The following is a 14,279-nucleotide window of genomic DNA, read 5'->3' as shown; positions in this document are numbered from 1 at the left end:
AGGCTGGAGCATTCAACAACATGGCCCCAGGGCTGGTCATACCAGAAGGCTCTATAAGGGAGTTTTCCCAAATGAGAGTGTTTGCGACTTTCTCTGTTTTATATGGGAAACTCCATGGAGAGCTCTGAGGTTAAAGCAATGAGGTCTGCTTGGGCTTGGGATATGCCTTAGCTCAGAGTGAGGATTTTAAAAAAATATTTTCTCTTTTCTTCACTAGAAAGCACCAGTATGTAGTCACCTTAGAAGAGCAATGTGGAGACTTTCTAGGCATTCATGGTACTTCCTCTTATTTAGAAAGAACAGGTGTCCAAGAACACTCAAAGAAGAGAAGGAAAGCTGAAACATGATCTCAGTCACCTTTAATTCTTACCATGTCGTCATGCTAAGTCGATTCAGTCTTGCCCGACTCTTTGCAGCCCTATGGACTGTCGTTCAACAGGCTCCTCTGTCCATGAGATTCTTCTGGCAAGAATACTGAAGTGGGTTCCCATGTCTTCCTCCAGGGGATCTTCCCAACCCAGGGATCCAGCCCTTGTCTCATAACATCTCCTGCATTTTCAGACAACCCACTCCAGTATTCTTGCCTGGAGAATCCCATGGATGGAGGAGCCTGGTAGGCTACAGTCCACAGGGTCACAAAGAGTCGGACACGACTGAGCGACTTCACTTTCACTTTCTTTACCACTAGTACCACCTGGGAATATGCCTAAATAGCTGATTAATTTATAAATTAAACTCCATTTGTGTTCTAGAATTTTCCATCTAGGTTTTCTCTGGCTGTGATCATTCTGTGAGTTCAATATGGGAGATGCTCAGGGATTCCATCATACACTGGGACAGTAATCAACCACACACATCATGTCATATACAACCACTGGAGCCAAAGCAAAACTAATCTAATGTTACTGGTAAGTTACACTAAGGTCCATTGTCTACAAGGAGTTGATCCAACTGTGTCTGGAGCAAGGAAGCAAAGGCAAATATTTCATCCAGAGCTCCAGAGCTCTAGCTGCTACAGCAACTTCTCATTGTAACTTCACGGGGTTCTTGTGAGGGTCAGAAGTGATGACACAACACCTACTCAATTCATGTTCCGGCACCATGTAAGCACAGAAAGCCATGACAAACCTAGACAGTGTATTAAAAAGGAAAGACAGCACTTTGCCAACAGAAGTCCATATAGTCAAAGCTATGGTTTTTTCCAGCAGTCATGTATGGATGTGAGAGGTGGACCATAAAGAAGGCTGAGTGCCAAAAAATTGATGCTTTCATATTGTTGGACATCAGGGAGATCAAACCAGTCAGTCTTAAAGATTTCCCACAGTCTTAAAGATTTCCTGAATATACACTGTAAGGACTGATGGTGACGCTCCAATACTTTGGCCACCAGATGCAAAGAGCTGACCCATTGGAAAAGACCCTGATGCTGGGAAAGATTGAAAGCAAAAGAAGAGGGCACCAGAGGATAAGACTGGTAGATAGCATCACCAACTCAATGGACATGAATCTGAGCAAACTCCAGGAGATAGTGAAAGACAAGGAAGTCTGGTACACTGCAGTCCATGGGGTCACAAAGAGTCAGACACAATATAGCAACTGAACAACAAGTGCTAAGTGTCAGCTATGAAGTAAAAGAGACTGAGACTTACTACCTAAATCTTTAAATCATCTGCCTTAACTTCTTGGTATATTCCTACAAACAGAAAAATTCATTCTCTATTTTCAGCCTCTGCTCCCAAACCTACACCTTACCTAACCAAACCCATGTATGTCTCCTGGTTAGTAGCAGAAATAGGGCAAAGCTATTCACATAGACATTGAGAGTCATCACATCTGACTTTTATACAATTACATTTTCACTGAGAGTAACTAAGCAAGGGCAACACACTAACATAGATTCAAAAGAACAGAAGATAGTGCCATGTGACATTCAACACATCTTTGTCTGAGGTGAGCTATTTTTCTCCAGGAGAAAAAGAAAAAGTCAGGCCATGTGAGACCAGAGCTTGCCCAGTGTTCCCTGCATGATCCAATTGTAAAGAGATATCCAGGCTCATTTCAGGATCCTGACTCCATTCAGACCCATGGGATACACAGTAAGTCTGTTGGCAAAGAAACCCAGGAGACAAGAGCTTGATGACAGAAATTCTCCTGAGAGTCCCCTCCAAATCAGACTTTAAAGGGACTGCTCCTTGAAGGTCAGATTTGCTCAGTGCGAATGTGTCATCTTATGCTTCAGCCAAAGTGCAATGAACTGAGTGATCTAATAATGTAATAAGGCTGACCTAGACCCTAATAAGGCTGAGTTTTGTATGACACTAAGATTCTACTAGGGCTTCCCTGGTAGCTCAGGTGGTAAAGAATCTGCCAGAAATGCAGGAGACCCTGGTTCTATTATGTATTCTAGCAAAAAATGACAATCAGTTTTCTTGGCATTGCAGTGAGTTCTTGTAAATGTCATAATCGCCTGCTATGCGCTATAGCCAGAAAAAAGCTCAGACAGATTCTACAGACTCAAGAAGGTAAGGGGGTGGATTCTTCTGGGTATGGGAAGGCTTCTGTCCCAAAGAAAAGTCATCACTCTCTTGTTTATTCAAATAGTTCACATAATCATCAGTTTCTTAAGAAGTCAGTTCCTCCATTCCTGGCACCTTACATCTATTTTCTTTAATGAAAGGAAAAGAAAGGGCAGGATAAGATGGAAAGCCTGGCAAAAGACAACGTCTTTTTTTTTTTTTTTTTTTTTTTTTTTAGCAGCATGACTCCTTTTAACTCAAAATACAATTATAGAGACTTAGCCTACCTTGCGTAGTTTATTTTTTTTAAACACAGATTCGGTTTCTAGGCACAGATTTTGCTTCTAAAGATCTAGATATTTTTAAGAATCCATGGGTTCTGTCATAATTTCTTCCCTTTGAAAATAGTATTTCCTTTACACCCTCAAATTGTGCTTTTCCCCTCTATCTTATTTTTCTTTTTCCTCTAGTCAGAATATCGGCTTCATGACTACAATTTTGATGCATGAGCACATTTCAGTATCCTTACTCCCCCACAGGGTTTTTGTCCTCCTGGAGTGTTTAAATCATTTTGAAAGCTCTTTTCTGTCCTACACTGTGCTTTTGAGATTGTCTCCTTGCGTGTCACTTACCCAGAAACACCCCTAGGGTTCAGGCAGAAAGAGGACCCAGATCTGGATGATGGAAGGGCTGCTGCCCCAGTGCCCAGCTGGAGCACTTCTGGCTGGGCTGGCTCACAAGAGGAGCCAGGATGAAGAAGGGGGGCAGTCACCTGTAGCTAAAAGTATCCTTAAGTTCACTGACACCTGTTCTAATTGCTGAGAATTCATCCCAGCCGATCTCCACTGGTATAACCAACCCACCCATCCCACACACCACTTCAGCACCATGGTGCCCTCGGCAACTTCTCCCCTCCCAAGGTGAACACTGGGGATCGTTCACTGAATTGACTCCAGGTAAGAATGCAATGCGATTTCACTCCCACCTCCCACACTTCCCCATCTCCTTCACTGGAGCGTCCCTCAGCCCCAGAGGAAGTTAACAGCCCTGTGCTAGTTATTTCAACAACACCCATCTTTACAGTAACAATTATGGACTGTGCTTTTCAAAAAGACAGGTTAAAAAATGAGGTAGGAAGCAACTGCCCTTCATCTTCCATCTCATTCCTTCATGCTACAATGTCCCTGACGATGTGACAAGATGGAATGACCACACCCTAGAACTCCTGACATGGAGAACAATCGTTGGAAAGAACGCTTGGAGAAACATTCCAAGTGTGATGAGCATATGACACCCAGCCTAGGAAGTACAGCCAGTCACCAACGTACACTGTGCTCCGTCACTCAGTGATGTCCGACTCTTTGTGATCCCATGGACTGTAGCCTCTGTCCATGGAATTCCCCAGGTAGGAATACAGGAGTAGGCTGCCATTCCCTTCTCCAAGGGATCTTTCCAACCCAGGGATTGAACCCGGATCTCCTACATTGCAGGCAGATTCTTTACTGTCTGAGCCAACTGTGGTGCTTAGTCGCTCAGTTGTGTCCAACTGTTTGTGACCCCATGGACTGTACCCCGCCAGGCCCTCTGTCCAAGGCGATTCTCCAGGCAAGAATACTACAGTTGGGTTGCCATGCCCTCCTACAGGGGATCTTCCCAACCCAGAGATTGAACCCAGGCCTCCCTCACTGCAGGCACATTCTTTACTGTTTGAGTCACAGAGAAGCCTGCACTTTATGGAGGCTGAATCCCTATTACTGCAGCACTATTTGTTTATTTTGTCTGAAGGGAATGTTGAGGCTTGGGCTGTACCTGAGTTACTCAGGCAGAAGAAATGACAGCTCCCTCTAGTGACAGGGCTTCACTCTTCCCTCGCCTACCACACACCTTGCCTCTAAATAAATGCAACATGGAAAGAACACTTGCTTTGAACATTTGCATTGAACATTTGCATTATATACTCCCACACATCTTGATCTGGCCTTCTTTTTGCATTTTTTTGCCGCGTTCTAAGAATATCCTGCCTTAAGATAGTCTTTCATTGTCTGTGCAATCCAATTCAAATGTGCACCAAAGGCAATAAACTTATTTCTCCCCTCTCTTTTTCCTCCTGGGCTTATGTACCTGGGCCACATTCTCTGGTCATCAGCCATCCTCTTTATAACTTTATAATTTACTTGAAGAAGGTAACTTTATAATTATCTGAGGCATGCTTAACAACAAATCACTGATTTGGGGTGAAAGCAGTACTTTTCAGGCCCTAAAGACTCCAGGGATTTTTTTTTTTTTCTTTTCTCTTTTCTTTCTCTTTCAACTAAATTCAGCTTACTGTTTTCTTTTTCTTCTCTGGCTCCAAATATGCCTGCAGCTTTTCTGGCTCAATACCTCCTTAACTATTTTTTGTAACTCACTGCAATAGGTTCATCAGGAAAGGGGGAAAGCACGTAAGATCTGATGTTGTCATGGATGACATGTTAAAAGTTCTGTTTCCTCCCTGTAACCTGGCTTTACAGTCCAAGACTCTACTGAAATTGGCCAGTATATCACCAGTGACCTCTTTCTTACTCAATTTAATATCTGCTTTCAGCTGTCATCCTCCTTTACTTCTCCATACTATGAGCTATACTTTTACACTTAGAGTTAAAATAATTTAAAATAAAGCCCAAAGTCCTCACTGTCAATCCAGCCATTAAAAAAGTTTCATATAATCTCACCCCTACTCGAACATAATGGCTAACCCATAATATCATCTGTATATTCTTTCAGACGTCTTGCATATATAAAAATATGCATTCACATACACACAGAGACATACACACACACACAATTTTTAACCATATGGCAGCACACCATGTTATTGTTCTTTAAATAGCTTTTTTTTCTTTTTCTGCTTTTAATGCATTCCACATGTCTGTATATGGTAACGCACCAGAGCAGCAGTGTTCATCACAACTTTCACCAAGGAAGGAAATGTTTAATATGTGTGCTGCCCAACAGAGTAGCCACTAGTCACATGTTCCTTTTTCGTACTTGAAATGTGGCTACTGTGACTGATGGACTGAATTTTTCCATTAAGGAGCCACAGCTGTATAATCCTCATTCTTCCTGAAAAGCTTAGAGTTGCACTGACACTCTCTTTCATCTCTATCCAATTGGTTCTCAGCAGCCTTTTTAATACAAGTCACTTTATTTAGTGGCACACTCATTTCTACTTTATTTTGTTAATATTTATTTTTGACTGTGTCGGGTCTTAGCTGCAGCACATGGGGTCAGCGTTGTGGCATGTGGTATCAGCACACAGGCTCTTTGTTCAGCTCACAGACTTAGTTGTCCCACAGAATGTGGGATCTTAAGTTCCCAGATCAGGGAAAAAACCCATGTCCTCTGCGCTGGAAGATGAATTCTTAACTATTGGATCACCAAGGAAGTCCCCCTCATTTCTGTTCTAAATGTCTGCCTCCTTATTTTCCATGATGGAGTACTTTCCAGAATATCCACATTTTCTATATTGTGCTCCCTAGATTCTCAGGAAAGATTCACTAAGAATCTAGATTCCTAGATTGCTAGTGGAAGTTTTCTAGATTTTCCAAAATCCTCCAGCCTGCTTGTATGACCTTGTTCCTTGTGGAAAGTGGTTCAAACTACCATTTGAAATATGGTGGCAATCCCAGAGTCCCTCAGCAAATTTCCAGGAAATATTGTGTGTGCTTGCAAGGGAGAACAGAACAAGAGAGGTCCTTGTGTTTCTTTCAGTCATTACCAGCAAGAAGTTTTTCTTCCTGTCTCTGGATTTCACCTCTTGCATGTGGTAACCTTTTTCTGCATAGCCATCACCCACCTCTCTCCACTTCCCAAATACCACTAACTCAAGACTCTACACATGACAACTTTAAATGAAGGTTTAGGGCTCTTGGGAAACTTTATAACACAATATTGTTTAGCAAAAGGAGAACAGGGTGGCAGAGGAAGAGATGGTTAGATAGCACCACCGACTCAATGGATATGAAACTGAGCAAACTCCAGGAGACTGTGGAGGACAGGGAAGCCTGATATGCTGCAGTCCATAGGGTTGCAGAATCAGACAAGACTTAGCAATTCAACAACAACAACATAATCTAGCAAACAATTTTAAATCAATTATTACAATGTTTTTATTTTTAAGTTCCCTCTGCTATTGAAAGAAATTGCTATTTCTTTCATTCAAGGTCCAGCCTTCTGACATGTTGCTGATCCTCCTCTCTTTTCCAACAAGTTCCCCTTTTCTCCTTTGTTTACTCACCCCTAAACCCTCAAATCCCTGTTAATACTTTTACAACAAAGAAACTTTGCCAATGGTTTGTCTCACCTAGACCATCTGGGCTGAGCCCCAAATCCTTATTCTTCACTCCTGCTAACGTGTCCCTAAAGACCAGCTCTCCTGAGATTAATTCTGTACACCGTTCTCAGAAATTTCTCCTAAGTGGCACCAGTGATTTTAATTCAGTAAGTCTAACTCTCTCATCTCCATTTTGTTTTCCCAACTTCTCTTACTTTCCCTAGAAAAGAAAGGCAAAGCTAGGATGGTGTACACTCAAGGGTACTGTGGCTTACATGTCATTAAAACAAAACAGTTTTTCATCCACTCTCTACAAAAACAACATATTCAGGATAAGAACCTGAAAGGATATGTGCAGTAGTCTCACATATTGGTCATTCCTTAGAGGCTTAAAAAAGATAAAGGAGACAGCAAAAACTGGAAAAAAGGGAAGGGGGCTAAAGAAGCCATAAAGAAAAGGAGAGAGCGTAAATCCATGGCTGATTCATGTCAATGCATGGCAAAAACCACTACAATATTGTAAAGTAATTAGCCTCCAACTAATAAAAATAAATGGAAAAAAAAAAAGAAAGAAGCCATAAAGCTATGCCAGCACCCTACTTACTGATTATACAGTGAGGAAATAGACTCACATGTGCATGTCTGTCTGTCCTCTACACCCTTCTCTCTATCCCTGTTCTGGAGTCCACACCACAATGGGAATTTCTCGATGTTGACTCCCTGCATTGCTTTCAGACACTGAAACTGAAGAATGCAGAGAAAAAACCTCACAGAAGTGACAGAGTTCATTTTCCTAGGATTCTCCAGATCCCACGAACACCAGATTACCCTCTTCATGGTTTTTCTCGTCCTGTCCACATTAACCTTGGCTGGCAATGCCATCATTGTGACCATCATCCACATTGATCATCACTTCCACACTCTCATGTACTTCTTCCTAAGAATGCTGGCCAGTTCAGAGACCGTGTACACACTGGTCACCATTCCACAGATGCTCTCTGAGCTTGTAGCCCAGAACCAGCCAATCTCCCTGGCAGGCTGTACCATTCAAATATTCTTCTTTCTTACCTTAGCCATCAACAACTGCTTTCTGCTCATGGGGAAGGGGTATGACCACTATGTGGCCATCTGCAACCCTTTGAAATACACACCCATCATGAGCAACAGGGTGTGCATCCAGCTGATGAGTGGAGACTGTAGCATTGGCTTGGCCATGGCACCTGTCCAATATCCATATTTACTTAACCCTTCCACCACAGAGTCTTTGGTCATTTCTTCTGTGACACTCTCCCTGTCATAAAACTCTCCTGTATTGATACCACTATCAATGAGATCATCAATTTTGTTGTCAGTGTATCCGTGATCCCGGTTACCATGGGCCTGGTCTTCATCTCCTATATCCTCATCATCTCCACCATCCTCTAGATTGCCTCAACCGAAGGTCAGAAGAAGGCTTTTGTCACCTGCGCCTCCCACCTCACTGTGGTTGTTGTCCACTATGTCTGTGCCGCCATTGCCTACCTCAAGCCCAAGTCAGAAAACTGTAGAACAAGACCTCCTTCTCTCAGTGACCTACACCATCATCACTCCTCTGCCAAACCCTGTTATTTACAGTCTGAGGAACAAGGAGGTCAAGGATGCCCTACACAGAGCTATGGGCAGAAACATTTCTTAATCCATCAACCCTTTTTACAGAGAACAGTATGTGTTGTTGATGCATTCAACCTCAAGTCTGTCCTGTGCAATCTGTCCTGTAATGAGCTGTGCATATCTTGCTTCAACATCTTCACGACAAAAATTGTCAGCTTTGTCTCCATATATTTCAAACTTCTGTCCAAGCATTTTCATTTTTGTGTGTATATAAGAGGTCAGGGAAGATGGGCATGATTTTTAAAAAAGCACATCCAAATTTTCAAGGTGGGGCAGCGGACTTCTTTAAAGCATATTAATGTGAGTATTTTATGTTCAAAAACATTTTAATCTCTATTACTTTCATAATACAACCTATAGAAAATAAAACTTGGACAAAATCCTCCCAGCAAGATAAGAATAGTCAGTGGTAAGGAAGAAAAGTATATCAGAACCTTTGAGAAAGGTGAGATGTGTGTTTTGTTTTTTTTTTTAATTAACAAAGTTGGAAATCACTGATTTGGTCCTCAGAATTTCAGCCTTTATTATTTGGTTTATACTAGAGTCTTTGCTTCCATCCAGGATCTTCAGAGTGCTAGCCAGGGCTATAAATTGTGAACAACTCTCACCTCTCTAATCTGACTGTGATAGGCCATTCTCTCAGCTGCTGATTCTCTTCGTGGAATCAGTTTCTCTCTAATCATTATGGAGAAAAACGAATTGGTCAAAAAGAGCCATACTTTTTTTGGATTGAGAACCATAAAGCTATTCTTTGCTGGCACACCCCATGGCACTTCCTGGATAGTACCACAAAGAAGAATTAGAGCAAAACCAACAGCACCAGTAGTCAGAAGTAGTTCAGAGATTTGTTTAATCACTCAATTCACACAAAAAAAGAAAAAGCTAAAAAAGAAAATAATATCTATATCTACTTCTACTAGGTATCCTTCAAGGAATCAATCCTTCTCCAGGGCTTCCAGGGAGTCTTTCTGGTTTCATGCCACTGGGACATACCTGCTATACTGTTGCCTTGGGTGGTGCTAGGGAGAGTTAAAGACTCTGGTCCTGTGCCTTTTTCTACTAAAGTATTTTGTATTAAAAAAAAAAAAAAAATGCTTCTCTGCTCATCCCTTAATTCTGTCTTCTTACTTAAGGGAGTGATTTCCCTTCCCCTGTACTGAGAAGGGGTATGTAACTTTCAAGGAACTCATCTACTAAGTTCTAGCTTTACAGACTTCGGAGAATCTAGGTGGGAAGACCATACTTCTTCCAAGGCCTGGTCACCTCTAATTTCTGTCCTGTGTCATTGAAATTTCTGCATCATAGAAGCAAGACTTCCTATAGAAGCTCTTGAAAGGTCAAGAGCTGGATTTGAAAGTCCTGGACTTGCCATAGGTCTGCCCTGACTGTGCTCTTAGGATCAGCCCTCCATGAAGCCATCTCTCCTATGCCTAAAGACAGCACCCCCTGAAGAGTGGGGGCATGTCTTCCTCCAAAATGAGATCGTCTCCTCTAAAAGTATGAAAGACCCCGTTTATAAATACAATGTTTTTAATTCTGCCTCACTAGTCATCAAAAAACATTTTTAATCCCCTTAACTATTTATCCTATACTGACTGTCATCCGGTTATAAATGCTACCTTACATTTTCTAGAGCAGCATCATTTACCTCACTCCCAGCTAGGAAATTAGTTATTCTTTTTTATTTGCCCCTATAGTTCTTTGTGCAAAATTATATTAGGATAGCATTTTTCTCATTGTGTTTTTGTTGCTGATGAGTTGGTTTCTATCACTGATTCAAAAAGTGTATCAGGATCAGATATATGCTATGCCATATAAAGTTAAGAATCAGAGCTGTTTCTCTCACTGTACTGCCCTGTTCCTAGTAAAGTGCTAGGTAGAATGGGTGCTTACTAAATCCTCGTATATAGTCAAGCACCAACTATGTACCAAGCACTAGGCTTGGACTTGCTAGCATGTTTTGATCAGCTAGACACATGTGTTATGCCTTTCTGGGTTCTTTGCATCTGGCCCTCACCTAGCAACAAAGTAACAAACAGATTCACAGAGGTGGGGTCACTTGGGTCTGTAATTTCTCTTTCTCTGGATTTTCTATAAGCCAACTGCTATAAGCCAAGTTGCTTCAAGACCCTCCTCATGATCAGTATTAATTTAGTCACTGCACTACTAATCCCTTGTTGTTGTTGTTGTTTAACCACTAGGTCACGTCTGACTGTTTGCAACCCCATGGATTGTAACTCACCAGACTCCTCTGTCCATGGGATTCTCTGGGCAGGCATACTAGAAAGGCTTGCCATTTCCTTCTCCATAAAGGACATGGAGTTACCATAAAAAAAAAATCATTCCTACACATACTAGGGTAGGACCTTCAATCTTATTTAAAAACAAATAAGTTTTTAAACAAAGAGTCATATGCCATATAAAATTAAGAATCAGGACACTTATCATAATGCCCTAAGTAAAATAAGTTAGAAAGAGAAAAATAGTTTATGAATTCACTCATATGTGGAATTTTGAAAAGAAAAAAAGACTCAAAAAAAAAAAAAAAAGAAAGAAAGAAACCAGAACAGGTGGTTCTGGTTTTGGTGGTTGCCAGAGGAAGGGATAGGGGTGTTAAGTGAAAGTGATCAAAAGGTACAAATTTTCAGTTATAAGATACATTAAGTTCTGAGACTGTAAGAAGCAACATGTTGACTTGGTAACAATACTATATTGCATATGTGAAAGCTGCTAACAGTAGATCTCAGCAACTTAGAAAGTTGCTAAGAGTAGAACTCAGCAGTAGCCACAGGACTAGAAAAGGTCAGTTTTTGTTCCAATCCCAAAGAAGGGCAATGTCAAAGAATGTTCAAACTACCACACAATTGTACTCTTTCCACATGCTAGCAAAGTGATGATCAAAATTCTCCAAGCTAGGTTTCAACAGTACATGAACTGAGAATTTCCAGATGCTCAAGCTGACCTCTGGTCAGATTGGTCAGATTGCCAGTAACCACTGGATCATAGAAAAAGCAAGAGAATTCCAGAAAAACATTGATTTCTGCTTCACTGACTATACAAATGTCTTTGACTGTGTGGATCACAACAAACTGTGGAAAATTCTTCAAGAGATGGGAATATCAGACCACATTACCTGCCTCCTGAGAAACCTGTATGCAGGTCAAGAAGCAACAGTTAGAACTGGACATGGAACAACAGACTAGTTCAAAATTGGGAAGGAGTATGTCAAGGCTGTATATTGTCACTCTGCTTATTTAACTTCTATGCAGGGTACATCATGCAAAATACCAGGCTGGATGAAGCACAAGCTGGAATCAAGATTGCTAGAAGAAATATCAATAACCTCATATATGTAGACGACACCACCCTTATGAGAGAAAGCAAAGAGAAACTAAAGAACTTCTTGATGAAAGCAAAACAGGATAGTGAAAAAGCTAACTTAAAACTCAGCATTAAAAAATGAAGATCATGACATCCAGTCCCATCACTTCATGGCAAATAGATGGGGAAACAATGGAAACAGTGACACTTTATTTTCTTGGGCTCCAAAATCACTACAGATGGTGACTGCAGCTGTGAAATTAGAAGATGCTTGTTCCTTGGAAGAAAAGCTATGACAAACCTAGACAGCATATTAAAAAGCAGAAACATTACTTTGTCAACAAAGGTCTGTATAGTCAAAGCTATGGTTTATCCAGTAGTCATGTATGGATGTGAGAGTTGGACCATAAAAAAGGCTGAGCAGTGAGGAACTGAAGCTTTTGAACTGTGGTGTTGAAGAAGACTCTCAAGAGTCTTGAGCTGCAAGGAGACCAAACCAGTCAATCCTAAAGGAAATCAATCCTGAATATCCATTGGAAGGACTGATGCTGAAGCTGAAGTTTCATTAATTTGGCCACTTGATATGAAGAGCCAGCTCATTAGAAAAGACCCTGATCCTGAGAAAGATTGAAGGCAGGAGTAGGGGACGACAGAGGATGAGATGGTTGGATGGCATCCTTGACTCAATGGACATGAGTTTGAGCAAGCTCCAGGAGTTGGTGATGGACAGGGAGTCCTGGCATGCTGCAGTCCATGGGATCTTAAAGATCTGGACACAACTGAATGACTGAACAACAACAGCAAAGAGTAGATCTTAAAACTTCTCATCACAAGGAAAAAAATGTGTAACTACATGTAGTAATAGATGTTAACTAAACTTACTGTGTTAATCACTTCACAGTAACTACATATATCAAATTGTCATGTTGTATACCTTAAACTTACGCAATGCTATAAGTCAATTAGGGGCTTCCCAGGAGGCACTAGTGGTAAAGAACCCATCTGCAAATGCAGGAGACATAAGAGACGTGGGTTCTATCCCTGGGTCAGGAAGATCCCCTGGTGGAGGGCATGGCAACCCACTCCTGTATTCTTGCATGGAGAATCCCATGGACAGAGAAACCTGGCAGGCTACAGTCCATAGGGTTGCACAGAGTCGGACATGACTGAAGCAACTTAGCACAGCAAACATAGATCAAGTATAACTCAATAAAAACTGGGGTTTGGGGGGAAGAATCAAGGCATCTCCAAGGTATTATACTTTTGGGGAAATGACAAATCCATTATGAGGCAAAAAATCCTTCCACAGTTTTAGATTTTGAGTCATTCTAGAGCAAAGACTCATGCCCGTTTGTTGCTGGCCATTCACCACCTCCAATTTCCCACCACCTCATTTTTCAACCCCTATTTCATCCTAACATGAAGGTAGTATCAGAGGAGAAAGAAAACACAGAAACACCAACCATCAGCCATGAAAAGCTTGGTGGTGGGGAGCATCTCTCTCTGGAAAATGGGGGAGGGGAGAAAGAGTCAGGAGATGACACAGTGCCATGGATTAGTGACCTATGTCACTTGGTTCTCGCTCTTTAGAATCTCATCTCCAAAGGAAAGAGGAATTTCAAGTGTTGTGATGTATAGTGGAAGACGACTACGGTTTACCAAGGGTTTATTACAGGGCAGGCACTATGCTCACCTACATTATTTCACCTAATAATAGTATTTCAACTTTCTGGTACTTTGCATTTCACGACAGTCTTCAAATATAACATCCTGTGTGCTTCTTACAGTAATATTATAAAGATGCACTTTTAAGCCCACTTTTTAGGTTAATGGTAGAAATGTTAACTGACTTGCTTCAAGTCACACAGTTGGTAACTGACAGAACTGGAATTGATACCAAGATCCACTAGTAGACTTTAAACTCTGTCTTCATCTCTGTATTACCACCATTTCTCACCTTTAATCTTTCTGAAAGATGCTGTACTCTCCTTTTGAAAGACATTATATGCTGTGAGTTATCCTGGTTTCATCCTGGACATCCCTTCTATCAAGAAGTCTTCTCTAAATAATTTATGAAGTGTTCCTGCCATGAGCCGCCACACCCCTCTAAGCTGATGGCTGCCTGAGCAGTGCATTAAAGTTGCCCACCTCCTAGTCTGCTCCCTCACCACACAGCAAACCCCTTGACAGAAGAACCACTTGTATATCCCCAGTACGTAGCACAGTTCTCTGCATAAGACAGATCAATAAATATTTATCAAATATGAAAGTTAAATGCATAATGAGCACACTTGAAACTGCTTGTTGATGACTAAGTACTGATGAGTGTCCACTGCTCTTCTGTGCTATAAAGCATCCACGTTCTCCAGGGAGCAGCTTCTGCCTTTGTTCCAAAGAGCTCACAGACTCCTCTGCTTTGGAAATTTCATGTTTGTCTCTTGTGATTCTTTTCTCTCCTTTCTTGTTTTCTAGATATGAGC

The 14,279-nt window shown here is 41.4% G+C and overlaps 1 pseudogene; it reads left to right on the top strand.

Annotated features, from left to right (window-relative positions):
* Positions 1-7,579: 7,579 nt before the first annotated feature.
* On the top strand, positions 7,580-8,503 carry LOC122677349 (annotated as a pseudogene).
* Positions 8,504-14,279: the final 5,776 nt, after the last annotated feature.

Source organism: Cervus elaphus, chromosome 20 (genome assembly GCF_910594005.1).
Source record: "Cervus elaphus chromosome 20, mCerEla1.1, whole genome shotgun sequence".
NCBI classification, from domain to species: Eukaryota; Metazoa; Chordata; class Mammalia; order Artiodactyla; family Cervidae; genus Cervus; species Cervus elaphus.
Note: the sequence above shows the minus strand (reverse complement) of the source record. Positions and strands in the feature narration are given on the sequence as shown.